This window comes from Pinus tabuliformis, chromosome 4_1, assembly GCF_031772625.1.
Source record: "Pinus tabuliformis cultivar Carrire ecotype Pingquan chromosome 4_1, CPIR1, whole genome shotgun sequence".
Lineage (NCBI taxonomy): Eukaryota > Viridiplantae > Streptophyta > Pinopsida > Pinales > Pinaceae > Pinus > Pinus tabuliformis.
Genome location: NC_142303.1, coordinates 169,130,684 through 169,148,074, shown reverse-complemented (window position 1 = coordinate 169,148,074; position 17,391 = coordinate 169,130,684).

Here is a 17,391-nt window from a genome sequence, read left to right as displayed (position 1 = left end):
AAGTGATGGAATTCAGCTAAGAAGCACAAGAGGCCACACCGAGAGAAAATTACAACCTGAAGCAGAAGTGAGTACAGGATGGGCACGGAGATATTTTGCTGACATTCTTATGTGTTTGACGTATTTGTTATCCTGTAAGGTTCCTCACTTTAATGAGGCGATTAATGGTTTGTAATTCTTTTTGGCCACTGAGCCATCCCTAGACGAGACAGCTAGTCAACCTGATAGCTGATACTAAGCCAAATATTTTTTGATGTAATGAATTTTAAATGCTCCCCCTCTCCAGATAAATAGGGGGAAGCAACACTTAACAAAGGTTCAAAAATTCTAAAGGAAAAGCTACATTGTATTTTCAAACTGTATAATTTTATAATACAGATCTTTCATAATATCAAGGTAATTTTGGTGATTCGCCCTCCGAGTATTATAGTATGTTATCCCTCTGTTAAAGCCCATTATGTTCATGTTTCTTGTCTGAATTCATGTAATCATACTTGTTATAAATATTTCAAGTTTCCTCACAGATTCATCTGTATCAATATGTTAATGCATGTGCCTGTAACTTACTCAAAAATTCATTCGTATCGACATTTCTAATGCATGTGCATGTATGGATCATTGAAATTTTATCTTTAAGAGCTACTCTCTATGAATCATAACATTTAGTCCCTCTTTTATCCATTATTTCTACCTGTAACTCAAACAAGTGTAGAAATCCTTAATGCTTCAAGCTCTATGTGTTAAAGGTGGACTTCTTGAAGCTTTAAGCTCTATGTGATGAGTTGTTTTTTCTTTTTGTCCTCTCCCATTTCTCTATTAAATCTTATTAAACTGTAAGTCCTTGAACTACTCGGCCTCCACTGTTTTATGCATATATTTATGAGATTTGTACATGTGAAGAAGTACCATAAATCCATGTCTTACTCCTTTAGATGAATGAACCAACCCATTCTATCTTATTATATACATATAGAGTATATGTGAGGTCTCCATTTTACTGAGAATCATTTGAGACCCTCAAATCTAGATGTGCCCAGGCACTGGTCTTGTAAGCAATCCAAGGTTGTCTCTCAAAGCTAATGAGCATACCAATTGCACAAGATATTTATAGTGATTTATTTTATGGATGCAAACTTCTTGTTGCTAATGAGAAATGAAGGTATACTGATGAGAAACTTCATTTATGCTCACATGTTTGAGGGAAAATTTGAAATTTGATTGGTCATGTACTCTAGGGATGGTGCATTTTCATGTTCAATTAATGATGTAATTGGGATTATCTTCCAACACTAAACCCTAAGATAGCAAATTTTCGCTTAGCAAGGCAAGGCCAAAGTCACATTAACACAAGAGTTGTTGGAACGTAGTGAAATTTCAATACAACCAACATAAATTCATTATTAATAGGGATCTAACATGAGCTGAGAGGGATCCAATTTATTCACGTGCAAATTTTCAATACAACTAGAATAAATTCATTTTAAATAGGGATCTAACATGAGCCAAGAGGGATCCAATTTCTTCATGTGCAATTTTTTTTATGAGTCACATTATTTAAATGTTTTGTATAGTTATTTATTTATTTTTTTTTTTAATTTTTTTTTTTTTTTTTATTTTGTCCGACATGAGAAAAATTTCAACTTTGATGACAGACGGACACCCTTACACACCATACTGGGTTCAATGACAGATGGACACCCTTACACATCATACTAAGCTATAGAATGAGCCTCTCGACTCAATGAGCCTCTCGGCTCAATCATTACTCTTATTGAGTGTTAATGCACATGTTCTACCTAATGTTTATTTTTTCAATAGGATTAACAATATTGTAATTGTATTTCATTTTTTCAGTTCAAAGATGGGTTTTTGCATTCTTGGTTAAACGTTTTTATGATTGGCGATTTATAATCTTGGTTGCAAGTAAGCTTCATTTTCAAATAACTTATCATCCTCTATTTCTAATTTTTTTTTCTTAATTTATGATATTTGACATTGTATCCTGTATATGCAAGGGTTATAAGCCACCAGAGTATGCTATGTTGGGTGCTAGGGCAAGTATCCATAAAAACTGATGTTTATAGTTTTGGCACTTATAGTATCCATAAAATTATCATAGGAAGAAATAACACAGACTACAATTTGCCACCTGAAATGAAAATTCTATTAGAATGGGTGAGATACAATTTCCCTTTTATTCCCAACATAGCATATCTACCTTTAAGTTAAGGCCATGCTATTTAGTTCATGTACAAACCATTTAGATAAGTACGGTATCTTGGATTCCACTGACGATATTGTGGATGTGTCCACTATGTATATACATCTTATTAGAATGACGAACCCACTATGATTATGCAAGTATGGTGGTCATATGAAGTAGGAAACCTCGTGGGGATAATTTATCGAACAATTTACTGGTCTCAAGAATATAGTCTAGGCGAGGAAGTCTAGTCTCCACAATTATCGTACTCGTATTCCCAACAAAATTAATTGCTGCAAGCTCAATTTCTCCGAGTAAATAAAAATCATTGAGTAATTATTGCAACATGCATTCCATTAGGGACATACCAGAGGCAACATTTGGGAGTTCTCATGTTTCCCCAAACACTGAATCTACCAGTTATTGGTTCTCACATGTGTCTACTTCTGCATCTAACATGAATGCTTCCATTACTGAATTGGTTCTAAGGTAGTGGTAAATTGTTATAGATAATGGAGAATATCCTAGAATAGTGAGTTGGTTCGCAAGACCTCAGGATAAGAATTAGTTTCTATTTCTTAGGTTATGGTTCTAACTTCCCTAAATCTGTGATTACTATATATTGTGTAATGTACATGAGGAATGTAGAGCATGTTGCAGAGCCAGACTCTCCTATTTCAGACTCTCTTCCATAGAGCTAACCAGTGGGTTTTATTTCTTTTAATACAACATTGCCATTTTTATCATGGTATTAGAGCGTCAGGGCTGAGGAACCTGTACGCTGAGAGGAGGGTGTGACTAAACCAAAATCGTCACTGGTTTCAGGAGAATAAATGCGACGATTTCCCAATCATACTTAACTTCACCGTCTTAGATATTAGGTGTATAGCTGTGACGACGTCTCAGATAAGTGGTGTACATCTACAACGATCATGTAAACAACAAAAAGGCTCCGTGGAGGCCAAGAGAAGGCTGCATCCTGGAGAAGGCTACAGAGGCTGACAACAAAAGTTTGTTTGGAGGTTGTGAAGGAAGCTATGGTGATGTGTGGGTGTGCTGCAAGATGAAACAACGTTGATGATTAGTGATCTATCTTTGTCACAAATCTAGGGTAAATCTAACATCTTCTTTTACCTGTCAATTTTTTTTTGTCTAAATCGCCAAGATGAATAATAATTTGTTTGAAACATGCTTGAATGAGCATAACAAGCTTGATGGCTCTAATTATGTGAATTGGAAATTCAAGATGCAGACTCTGCTAGAAGTGTAGAGTGCTTGGACGATTGCAAATGGGGATGAACAAAAGCCAACAGCTGGATTTGCAACAGTCCCAGATTGGGAGAAGCGTGAGGGTAAAGCAAGGACATTGTTGAAGATGTCAGTGAAAGACTACATCATACCACATATCAGAGAATGTAAATCAACAAGTGAAATTTGGGGAATTTTGAAGGATCTGTATGAGATCAGGAATACAAATTGCCTTTTGTTCGCTAAAGATGGAGGAGAATGAAACAGTTGTTGCCTTCATGGAAAGATCAAAGTTCTGAAGAAAAAATTGGCAGACATTGGTCATACAATTGACGATACAGATCTTGTAACAATTACCATGAATGGTGTGACCGATGACTGCCAAATGTTCATCATTGGGATAAATTCGAGAGATAAAATCCCAAAGTTTGAAGAACTGACAGGAATACTAATACAAGAAGAAGAAAGAAGATCGGCTCTGAAGCCCCATAGTGCCGATCTTGAATTGATGATGAAAAAGAACTTCTACAAAGGAAAAGGAAATCTGCAACAACAAAACAGAGGAAGTTCACAGAAAAGACCAAAGTTGACCAAAGGTATGCATTCGAATAGAAACAACTCTATAATTAAGTGTTTTTATTGCAGAAAACTAGGTCATATAGCTAGAGAGTGGAGGAAGAAGAAATATCATGAAGAACAACAGAAGCAGAATTGACATGCAGGTCATCTCGCAAATGAAAATCATGTGTAGAATTTCAAATTGTTCATGGAAAATCGTGATGAGAATGTTGATACAGACATCTAGAATGTAGATTTGGGAGCATCAACACATACGACAAGGAACAAGCAATGGTTTGATGATTTTAAAGAAATCAACGACAAAGCACAAATCTACCTAGGTGATGATAGAAGTCATCAAACGAAAAGAATGTGGGAAAATTTTTGTCATCCTACCTAATGGTAATGTAAAACAAATTCATAATTTCATGTATGTGCTCGGTGTAACAAAGAACTTGATTTTTGTATCCATGATCACAGATCAAGATCTTAAAGTTGAATTTTTTACAAGTTGGATGTAAGACCTACACCAGTTCGAGCCTTGACAGCTGCGAGTTTAACTATAGAATAGCTATGGCATCAGATATTTGGTCATATCAACTACCATGATTTGTTGTTACTACAGAAGAAGGAAATGGTAAGAGATCTTCCTATGCTAAAGCAAGTACATAATGATTGTGATGCGTGTACATTAGGAAAAATGCACAGAGAAGAATTCCCGGTTAGAGTAGAAAGGAAATAGAAGGATATACTTGAATTAGTGCATATAGACTTATGTGGACCCATGCAAACAAAATCATTAGGAGGTGCACCATATTTTTTATTGTTTATTGATGATTGCACAAAGTTTTCTTAGGTATATTTCTTGAGTAAGAAGAGTCACACATTTGAATACTTTAAGCAGTTCAAAAACATGATTGAAAGGCAAATAGGGAAACAGATAAAAATTCTCTACTCCGATCAAGGGGGAGAATACAGGAAATATGAGCTTATTAGGTATTGTAAAGACCATGGAATATTGCAGCAGTTCACAATACCCCATACTCCATAGCAAAATGGAGTAACTAAAAGAAAGAACAGAACATTGGTGGAATGTGATAGGAGCATGTTGAAGGGTAGGAATCTTTCGAATGGTTTTTGGGTTGAAGCATTGAATACTGCAGTTTATTTGAAAAATAGGAGTCCTACAAAGAGTCTTGAGTTTAAAACTCCTTATGAAGCATTATATGGATTTAAGCCTACAGTAAAACATTTAAGAGTATTTGGGTCTAAAGCATTTGCCCATATTCCAAAGGAAGACAGAAGAAAACTAGATTCAAAAGCCATCAGATGTACCTTTATAGGGTATTGTTCACAATATAAAGCTTATAGATTATTTAATCCCTCTACTCACAAAATTTTTGTTAGTAGAGATGTCATATTCCATGAACAGGATCATGAAGAATCTAATAAGCACAATGAGGAATGGGATATTTCGTACTTGGTGGAAGAAGAAAGTGAAGAAACAGAAAACAATCAAGATCAGACAAAGGCAGAAGATGAGCAGCAACAAAAATAGCATCAGATACACCAGCAATAGTGGCAGCAACAGCAATGGGAAGAAAAAGAGAATGATGATTAGACAAGGTTTGAGGCTACCCCACCACTCAGGGGCTCAGGTAGGAAAGCTCAATGCCTGCAAGATATAGGGAAAATGATTTTATAACTAGTATGATGAATGTGGTTGAACCTTCTAGTTATAAAGTAGCAAATGAATGTAGCGAATGGAAAACAACCATGGAATAGGAATATGAATCAATAATTAGGAACAAAACTTGGGAACTAGTTGAACTTCCTAAATGAAAACAAACCATAGGCTGTAAATGTTTATATAAACTAAAGATTAATGCAGATGGAACCATAGAAAAATTAAAAGCTAGATTGGTAGCAAAGGGGTATTCACAAAAATAAGGTATAGAATATGAAGAAACTTTCTCCCCTGTAGCTAAACTAAACACTATCAGAATGTTAATTGTTTTAGCTACTAAGAAACATTGGATGACACACCAACTAGATGTAAAGTCTGCATTTTTAAATGGAGAACTAAAAGAGGAGGTTTATTTAGAGAAACCTGAAGGGTTTGTCCAGAAAGGGAAAGAACATTTAGTCTGTAGATTGAATAAAGAACTTTATGGACTAAAGCAAGCACCCAGGTCTTGGTATGAAAAGATTGATTCATTTTTTCTACAATTTGGCTACAATAGAAGCAAAAATGACTCTAATCTTTACACCATGCAAGATGAACAAGGGAACATAGTGATGATTTCTTTGTATGTAGACGATTTGATCGTTACAGGTGATGCTACATATCTGATCAAAGAAATCAAGGAACATATGTCACAGGTATTCGAAATGAAACACCTTGGTGAATTAAGGTATTGTTTGGGTCTTGAAATCTAGAGAGATTCAGGAAAAACATTTTTGTCCCAAGGAAACTATGTGAAAGGCCTATTAGAGAGATTTAGGATGGATCAGTGTAAGCTTGCAGTAGTACCATTACAACAGAACATCAAACTGCAGCGTGAAGATGGCTCAAAGGAGGCAGATACGACACTTTACAGACAGCTGGTTAGGAGTCTAATCTACCTAACCACCACTAGACCATATTTGGCTTATGCAGTTAGTGTGCTAGGAAAATATGTCCAAGCCACTTGAAAGCCCTTGGAATGCAATGAAAAGTGCTTTGAGGTATCTACAAGGTACTGTAGATTACAATATTATTTACACTAACTCTTCTGATGTTAGATTGGCAGGATTTATAGATTCAAATTGGGTTGGAAATGTAGATGATCGCAGATCCATAATAGGTTATCAATTTAGCATTGGATCCAGGGTGATCACATGGAGCAGCAAGAAGTAGAACACAATTTCCTTGTCCTCAGCGGAAGCAGAGTATCAAGCCATGTGTGCAGCAACGTGTGAGGCAGTTTGGTTGTGGAGACTTCTCCAGGATGTTGGGGAAGAACAGATAGACACAACAACAATTAGATGCGACAATCAGAGTTCAATCAAATTTTCTAATAATCCAGTGTTCCACAAAAACACTAAACATATTGATACACAATTCCACTTTGCCAGGGAGAAAGTGCAATCAAAAGAAATCCATTTGGTATATTGTAGTACATGTAATAATGTTGCAGACATTTTTATTAAGCCTCTTGGAAAAATCAAGTTTGAAATGTTTAGGGAGATGTTAGGCATATTTGTGAACCCCTTCTCCATCAAGGGGTAGTGTTAGAGATAATGGAGAATATCCTAGAATAATGAGTTTGTTCACAAGACCTCAGGATAGGAATTAGTTTCTATTCTTTAGGTTATGGTTCTAACTTCCCTAAATCTGTGATTACTATATATTGTGTAATGTACATGAGCAATGTAGAGTGTTCTACAGAGTCAAAATCTCCAAGTTCAAACTCTCTTTCGTAGAGCTGACCAGTGGGATATATTTCTTTTAATACAACATTGCCATTTTTATCATAAATCTGGAGTGATTTAAGAGAGATATTTCACTAATGTTGTAACAATATGTTCAATAGTGGCACATATAACATTACTTTATTATAAAATGTTCAATCATGGAATATAATGATGAATGTGTTTCTAAATGGATGATAGGTAGAAATGGAGTATAACGATTAATGCATTTGTAAATGGATCATTGATCAAGAATGTAAAGTAATTTGAAGTAATTTATGTATTCAGTTTTCTGTGATCCATAAAGAATTAAGCAAAGTGTTTCGGTAGAAATTACATGAGAGAAATTTTTGGCAACACGTTTCGAACCAACAAGTGTGGTTCATCATCAGGACCAGACCACATCATCAGGCCCAGATGAAGAGGCAGACCGTGGAAAATGCTTAAATAGAGGGCAATGTAGAGATATAATTTCAAAGGATTGAAATTATGTCTCTACATTGCTCTCTATTTAAGCCTTTGCCATGGTCTGCGTCTTCATCTGATCCTCTTTATGATGAACCACACTTTTTGGTTTGAAACGCGTCAGCCATATCAATATCATCATTATAGTTGAGTGGAAAAAAAAATATTTAAAAAAAGTATGACACATTTAGAAAAAAAATTGTAAATTTAATGATATAGAATATTTTAAAAATTAAAATTATTTTATTATAGAATTGTTTTATTAAGTTGTGGGCGATTTTTTAAAATGAATTTTTTTATTGTTACTTTTTGAATTTATATTTTTATTAAATAGATGATATTGGAATATTTTTTGTATAAAAAATCAATGTATTTTATTTAATTAAAATTTTATTCTTTAAAGTGAGATTTTTATTTAATAATAAATTGGTGACATGGTTGCTAACTTATTATTAAAACTGGGCTTAAGGGACGTCCAGTTAGATGTATAAATATTTTACACTAAGCTCTTGCATGGGAATGTTTTGGAAAATGGCGGCATATTACTCCCTCCTATAATGGGTGCAAGTTCTCTTTTTTTATAACTTTTTGTTTCTGATGCCTAGTTCTGATTATGGATATGATTCTGTTTTTCAGTTATATTTTGCGGATTATTGTCCATGGTAGATATTTGTCTCTATTGTATATGGCATTTTTCTTTTTTTAGACTCTTTAGACTATTGATGTTTCTTCTCTCTATACTGAACACATTTCTGAAATATACAGGCTAATATAAACTAAACTTTTTACTCCATTAATAAAACTCAGTTTTGTATTTTCCTTTAAAAAAAAATTGGTGACATTGCCAATATTTTAAAGAAGATCTTCTATTTTTTGCTTTTTATCATTCTCTGTTGTATCCATGTTCCATGGAGTAATGGTTAAAAAAATCAAACTCAGTTTTGTATTTTCCTTTGAAAAAAAATTGGTGACATTGCCAATCTTTTAAAGAAGATCTTCTATTTTTTGCTTTCTATCATTCTCTGTTGTATCCATGTTCCATGGAGTAATGGTTAAATAAATCATATTAGACTTCAAAAAATATTTTCGTAATGTATTATAATGTGTGATAGCAAACTCTCATCCAAAATTATTAACTAAATCATTTAGTTCACTTAATTTCATAGAGCAAATTATATCCAAAAATATAGGCCCTAAAACAAGAACTGATCATTGTACTATTACTAAAATCGGAAAATTTTTATAGCAGATACAACTTTTTAATTAGAGTGATCTTCAAATTATCATTATTTTTAATTTTTCCTCTTTACTTTTTAAGCGGAATTTGAGAAATAGGCCAAGAATATTATGCAAATCATCAAAATATTATAGCAGATACTATCACTTTTTAATCAGAGTGATCTTCAAAGTACCATTAATTTTAATTTTTCCATTTTAATTTCTAAGTGACTCTTAGAAATAGGCCAGGAAGGTTGTTGCATGGTATAAGTGTTGCATGGAGATAAAATTTCTAAGGACATTATATAAAGGAATGACTCTGGACTGTGTCTGAAGAGGTCCCATAATGTGGATAAATTTGTTCAAGATTTACATTAAGGGGTCATTTTAGTCTGTTTTCTTTCATGTGCACTTACAATCTGCGCAACAACAACATTATTGTTCATTTCAAGAAAGCATAGTTCAAAAGAATATAATCACGTCAGGATTATGTATAAAACAGATAGTCTTATATCATTTCAGGAAAACATTATTCAAAAGAATTTTATCATTAGCCAAGTTTATCTATAAAGATGAGGTATAGTATGTGAGAGAAATACTTAGGAATTAATATAAAGAAGTAAGTTTAATAGAATTTGAAAAAATAATTTATATGGGAAAATTATTTAGGAATTAGTATAAAAGATAGGTTTAATAGAATTTGAAAATACGTGAAGAGAATTCGACCTAATAAATATAGGATATTATTATACCAAAATTTCTATGCATTTATTTCCTTTATATCTTGGATGTTTTGTCATTATTTATATGGATCTAGGAGAGAGACTTTTATTGTTGTGCAGGGACTGGTGGTTGTTATAGTATTGGTTGCAAGCATACATCAAAAAATCATCATAAAACATCAATAAATTACACATAAATAGTTAATATTAAGTTATATAAGTTATTAAATTATGTCCCAAATGGGCTCATATCACTGAACCAATGCCTCTCAAACACTAAGCCTTTAACATACCAAGTTGATAAGACATCATCCCATCTACCTCCAAGTTTGAATTACCACTTAAGTCAAAATGCACTACAAAACATTCCATTAACTTCTATCCAATAGTACACCTATCCCATCAAACAAGCACCCACAATTTTCCACTAGAGCAACACTTCCCCTAGCTTTGTAATACCTGCACAAGAATAGGTGAAATGTGTGGCAACCATATCTACTTGTGTGTTAAACCATTCAACCTAATGAAGGTAATAAATGGCACCATTCAATTAAGGAATTAATTCGCAGGATGCAATAAATGACACCAACCCTTTCAATTTAGGAATTAAATATAGGAAAACACAATGATGAACCATGAAATTTATCAGTACAAATCAATCCATAACACACATTTGAATTTGGGAGATGGTAATACATGCCAATATTCCCTACCAATCAAATTATACATCAAAAAACTATAAAACAACCTCAACTCTTACTGACTTGCATTCGAAACATTCATTGTACTCAATAGTTGTTAGAGACATACAATCAGAATGTGTGCACAGTGTTATATTCATTCTACTCATCCACTGCTGGAGAAATATAATCAGAGTGTGTGCACAGTGTTATCAGGTTGATTTTGTTGTTGTTAATTTTGTTTACTTTTGTTGTTATTATTTATATGATTCATCCATTGAGGCAACACCTATAACACCTAGAGCATAGACTAGAGGTACTGTTATGAAACCAGCTCAAGAAAATATAGAAAAGATAGATCAACGCCTTAGAATTCGGCCTCTTCGAGGGGGCAACCTCCTTTACATTACATAAATGAACAATTCTTGGATGATTCAAATGACAAAACCTCCTTTCTATATATAGGAGTCTAAGGAGTCACAATATAATCCAGCCGACCTAACAATAATAATATAAAGCCACAAAAATAACAATAGAGGGATTCTATGGGGCACAAAAATAACAACATGGGGGTAATAGGGGCACAACAATATAAATAAGGGGTATAACTACAATAGTAATGGGGTAATCACTAGTATTATAGGGACCCAACATGCCCCTCTCCTTCAAAAAAGTGTTGTCCTCAACGCTTGAGTAGTTCTGGATACTTCTGCATAAAATTCTCATCCTCCCATGTGGAATCTTCAGCGGATAAGTTCTTCCACTTGATAAGATACTCTGAAATTGATCGATTTCGTAGCTGTCGAGTTCTTGTTTCTGTGACTGCTTCCGGTTCCAATATAATTTTTCCTTCCTCGTCAAGTTCTGGCAATATTGTTTGAACTGTGAGCTTGTCGCCTATAACCTTCTTTAAACATGAAACATGGAAAACTGGGTGCAATCGAGAAGCTGCAGGAAGCTCCAATTTGTATGCCATAGTACCAATCTTTTGCAACACCTTGTACGGACCATAATACTTTGGTGATAATTTATTATCCTTCTTAGCTTGCTTTAGGGACATTTTCTTATATGGTTGTAGCCGTAGGAATACCCAATCACCTACATCAAAACTTCTTTCACTGCGATGTTGATCTGCCTGTTGTTTCATTCTATTTTGTGCCAACATGAGGTTATCCTTTAAGAGTTGGAGGACTTGTTGTTGATGTTCGATGTGATGTTCCACTGCTTGAACCTTAGAATTTTCTCTTAAATATGATGTGATGGATGGTGGTTGATACCCATAAAGTGCCATAAATGGGGTCATTTTTGTTGCTGTATGGAAGGAAGTGTTATACCACCATTCAGCCAGAGGCAACCATTTGACCCATTGTGTCTGTTTATCAGATACAAAGCAACGAAGATATCCTTCCAAACATTTGTTTACTATCTCAGTTTGCCCATCAGATTGAGGATGATAAGATGAGCTATGAGCTAACTGAGTACCAAGACAAGAAAATAATTCTGTCCAAAAATTTCCAGTGAAAATGGGATCTCTGTCACTTACAATAATCTTTGGGTTTCCATGTAGCTTTTGAATTGTTTCCATAAATGCAGTAGAAACTGTACTGGCTTTAAATGGATGTGATAATGCACAAAAGTGTGCATACTTGGTAAGTCTGTCAACTACCACCATGATGACACTCTTTCCCTCAGACTTGGGTAAACCTGTGATAAAATCCATTGAAACCTCCTCCCAACGTTGGCTTGGAATGGATAAAGGTTGTAATAGACCCGTGTCTTAATTGTTTCAAATTTATTTTGTTGGCAAACCAAACATTCCGCCACAAACTTTTGAATATCTGATTTAAGGCCATCCCAAAAAAATTCCTTCTTAACCCTGTGGTAAGTTTTTAAAAATCCTGAGTGCCCTCCTAAGGGAGAAGTGTGCAATTCCATAAGAATCTTTTGTTTTAGCTGGGAATTCTTACAGAGGTATAAGCGATCTTTGTACCATAACGAATCATTTTGCCAGCTAAATGTATCAGACGTACTGGAATCTTGTTGTAGCTTTCGAATAAGTGCCCACACTTCTTCGTCATTCTTCCATTCCTCCCTTGCTTCGTTTATCCAATCTGGTTGGATAATAGAAATGGCACACAACAATGCTTCCACATCCTCATCCTTTCTTGAGAGTGCATCTGCCACCACATTTTGCTTCCCTTTTTTGTAGATGATTTCAAAGTCATAACCCAACATCTTTGTGACCCACTTTTGTTGCTCTTCAGAGGATAATCTTTGTTCTAAAAAGTATTTAAGGCTATCATGATCCGTTTTTACCTTGAAGTGTCTTCCCATTAGGTAGGGTCGCCATTTCTTAAGTGCATGGAGTATTGCCAACATTTCCTTCTCATAAATAGCTTTGCTTAAAAACTTTCCCTTGATTGGACGACTTTCAAAAGCAATGGGTCTTTCATCTTGCATTAGAACAGCACCAATTCCATTTCCTGAAGCATCACATTCCACAATAAAGGTTTTTGTGAAGTCCGGTGTAGCTAAGACCGGTGCTTGGCACATTGCCTCTTTAAGATGTTCAAAGGCCTTTGTTGCTTCCGGAGTCCATGAAAATGCATCTTTCTTCAATAATGTTGTTAGAGGTGCTGCTATTCTCCCATAATTCTTAACAAACTTGCGATAATACCCTGTCAACCCAAGAAATCCTCGCAGATGCTTTATGGATGTGGGGATTTTCCATTCCTTAATGGCTTTAATTTTGCTAGGGTCTACCTTAACTCCTTCATGAGATACAATATGACCCAAATATTCCACCTCCTGGACTCCAAAGAAACATTTGGATCTTTTTGCATATAATTGTTTCTCCTCCAATAGTTGTAGCACCCTGTCAACATGTTCAACATGATCCTTCCAAGACTTGCTGTAGATTAGTATATCATCAAAAAATACTAACACAAATTTTCTAAGGAATGGTTTGAAAATTGAATTCATCAAACCTTGAAATGTTGAAGGTGCATTGGTAAGGCCAAAAGGCATGACCAAAAATTCATAATGACCCTCATGAGTTCTAAATGTTGTTTTCGGAATGTCTTCAATCTTCATTCTGATTTGATGATATCCCGAACGAAGATCCAACTTGGTGAAGTAAATTGATCCATGCAATTCATCCAGTAATTCATCAATGACAGGAATGGGGAACTTATCTTTAATAGTGAGCTTGTTGAGCTCCCTATAATCCGGACACATGCGCCATGATCCATCCTTCTTGTGCACCAATACTACTGGAGCAGAGAAAGAACTTTGACTCGGTTGAATTATACCAGCCTCTAGCATTTCTGCAACCATACGTTCAATTTCACTTTTTTGGACATAGGGATATCTGTACGGCCTGATGTTTGGAGGAACACTTCCTGGAATCAGATGAATAGCATGATCATGATCACGCATAGGTGGGAGACCTTTGGGAGTCTCAAATACCTTGGAATGATTGTCCAGGACTTTTTGGAGATCTGGAGAAATAGATGATTCCAATGTGGAAACATCTAGCGAACATAATTGTGCAATTACACCTCTTTGCTCCTTTTTTAGAAGCTTTGTCATACCATTAGAGCTGATTATCTTTCCTGGTTTCCCTGCAATACCCCTTAATTCAACTTCCTTTCCTTCCGTAGAAAATTTGATGAAAAGTTCTTGAAAATTAAAAGCTATTGTACCCAAGGATTGTAGCCATTGGACTCCTAGTACAACATCAGCACCTCCCATTGGAATGGAAAGCATTGGGCTAGTCAATACATATTCTCCCATGGATAGCTTGATATTATGGCACTTTCCAGAGCAATTTATTGTTCCTCCATTTGCAATCATCACTTGACACTCTGGTGCTGGATATAGGAAGCAATTCAATTCTTTTGCTACCCTACAATGAATAAAATTGTGGGTGCTTCCTGAATCAATCAACACTATTACCTTTTTCTTCTTGATTTGTCCTTCTATCTTGATGGTTTGAGGAGTGGTAATTCCCGCCAATGCATTACAAGATATGGTCGGATTTATTTTTCTTCATCTAGGCTTTGTTCCTGGAGTATATCCTCTTCTTTTGACCTTTCTTGCTCCTTTTCTTCTTCCTCTTCACAATCTATGTAGAATAATTTCTTCTCAGCACACTTATGACCTTTAGTGTATTTGCTATCACAACTGTAACAAAGCCCTTTTGCTCTTTTTTCTTCCAATTGTTGTGGTGTCAACCTTATAGGTTGTGGAAGACTAGGGGCAACAACACTTCCGTCTTTATAGTTGTGAGTGGTATGCTTCCTGGTTGCCATAATTTTGCTTTCCATTTTTCTTGCTAACCTGAATGCCTTCTCTAATGAATCAGGTTCCCAAAGGCGAACATCATGTTGGATATTATCCTTTAAAGACCCTATGAACACATCAATCCTATGCTCCTCTGGAATATCTTTTACCCTTATGTTCAATTTTTGGAACTCCTCAATGTGCTCCATTATTGAACCCTTTTGTTTGAGACTTATCAATTGGCTAAAAAAAGTGTTGCTTTTTGTATCCTCATAATGTGCTATCAATTCTTCCGTAAAAATTGCCCAAGTGATAAATTGTTTACGAGAGCAAAGCCATTGATACCATACAAACTGATTTGGTTCCAAATATACAGTTGCCATACGTACCTTTTGTGTGTTTTGCACATTATTGAGATCGAAGAATTGCTCCATCTGTAATATCCATGTGGCGGGATCCTTGCCATCAAACTTCCTCATATCGATTTTTGGAATATGGTGAGTCTTCGATCCAACATTAGATCTATGGAATCATGATTAACATTTCTTTTATTCTCATCATGAGTTTCCTTTAGTACCCTTTCATCCTTAGTGCCCATTTCTTGTAGCAACTTATTCATATTTATCTTCAATTCGTCCATGTCTGTCTTCAAATCTGTCTTCAAATCTGTCATGTCTCTCTTCAAATCTGTGTTTGAATCATCCATCTTAGCTTCCATACCCTTTATCTTAGATTCCACGCCATTTATCTTAGCTTCTGTTAGCTTTTGTGAGCGTGACATTTGTTGCACTTGTTCTTGTAATTTTGATATATCATGTAGCATTTCTTCCTCTTCTTCATGAGTCATGCTAGAGCTTTCAGGTTCCTTACTAGGTGTTTGCATTTTCTTTCCTCGGGGCATCAGTTACCGATAATAATGCTTTACTATGCCCTTTGAATTCCTTCAAACCAAGCTTATGCAAAAATAAAAATAAAAAACTACACACCTTTTTTCACTTTGTAGAAGCCTGATATTGAATCTGATGTATCTCTGTAATTTTGGATCATCAGTTCTGAAATTTTGACCTGTAGTAGCCTTCTGAGTCCTCTTTCCAATGCCACAAGTCTGACCCAAATTGGTTTCTCCAAGGAAGAGTTATGCAAAATCTCCCACAGTGACCTGCTTATAGACTAGTTCAGTAGAGCAAACTTGTACGACGTGCCACGAGTCATTTTTTCAACCTATGGATCTAAAAAATGCATACAAGAAACTACAGTCCGTCCTCTTTCTGTACCTTCTTACGAAATTTCAATCTGATCCTCAGAGAGAAAGTTATGACGATTTTCCCCGGGTCACCTGTTTTGAATGTAATTGAGGAGTTTGCAAAAATACCAACTTCCTCAGATTATATCTCTGAAAATATAGCGCGAAAAGCTCTGAAATTCGGACCCAAGGTTCAGCGCGATTTCTTCTCAAATGGGTTTTCTTTGCGACTTCTAAACATCACAGAAAAAAGGTTATAGCGAAAATTCCACGATTACCTGTTTGGAGCAGCGAAACCCTAGAATCCAAAGCTCTGATACCAAATGTTATGAAACCAGCTCAAGAAAAGATAGAAAAGATAGATCAACACCTTAGAATTCAACCTCTTCGAGGGGAAAACCTCCTTTACATTACATAAATGAACAATTCTTGGATGATTCAAATTACAAAACCTCCTTTCTATATATAGGAGTCTAAGGAGTCACAATATAATCCAGCCGACCTAACAATAATAATATAAAGCCACAAAAATAACAATAGAGGGATTCTATGGGGCACATAAATAACAATATGGGGGTAATAGGGGCACAAAAATATAAATAAGGGGTATAAATACAATAGTAATGGGGTAATCACTAGTATTATAGGGACCCAACAGATACACAAGCAGTTCTAGGTCCAAAAGTTATAGTTGAAGACCTAGATAACCCACCTATAGGAATAGGCAGCACAAATAGGCATTATAACTAGTCTTCTATTCTCCCCTCTCCTCTTTTATTTTATGGATTGACTGATCTGGACTTATGAAAGAACGCAAAAAAATACAGAAATAAACATGAACACAGAGATGTAGTAGAAATAAAACTTCATTTCATTAATATCAAAGAACTGAAATATGTTTACATACAGAATGGAAATAAACTAGCTCGGCGATGATAGCTTATCTCTAAGAAGATATGTGGTGGCTACATGCCTCTAAATTGTGTTAAAAAGAAGATCAGAGGCCTATTTATTATTGAGAAACAATGCAAAACCCTAAACATCCAAAAACCTAACCCTAGGAGATGAAGCGCCAAAACTATGGGCCTTGTTTCAGTAAATTGGTACATCAACTTCCTAGGGTTGTAATTTTGGTGATCTATGTTTCACACACACAATACCTCGTTAGAAATATCTATCCGAGGACTACAAATTTTGAGTGGCTAACATCAGTCTAAAATCCATATTGGCCCAAACTTTCCCAAAAAACATCGTTTAGGGCCTCAAAACGGCTCTGAAATTTCAGGACCCAAAAAACTTCCAAAAATAGTAAATTGT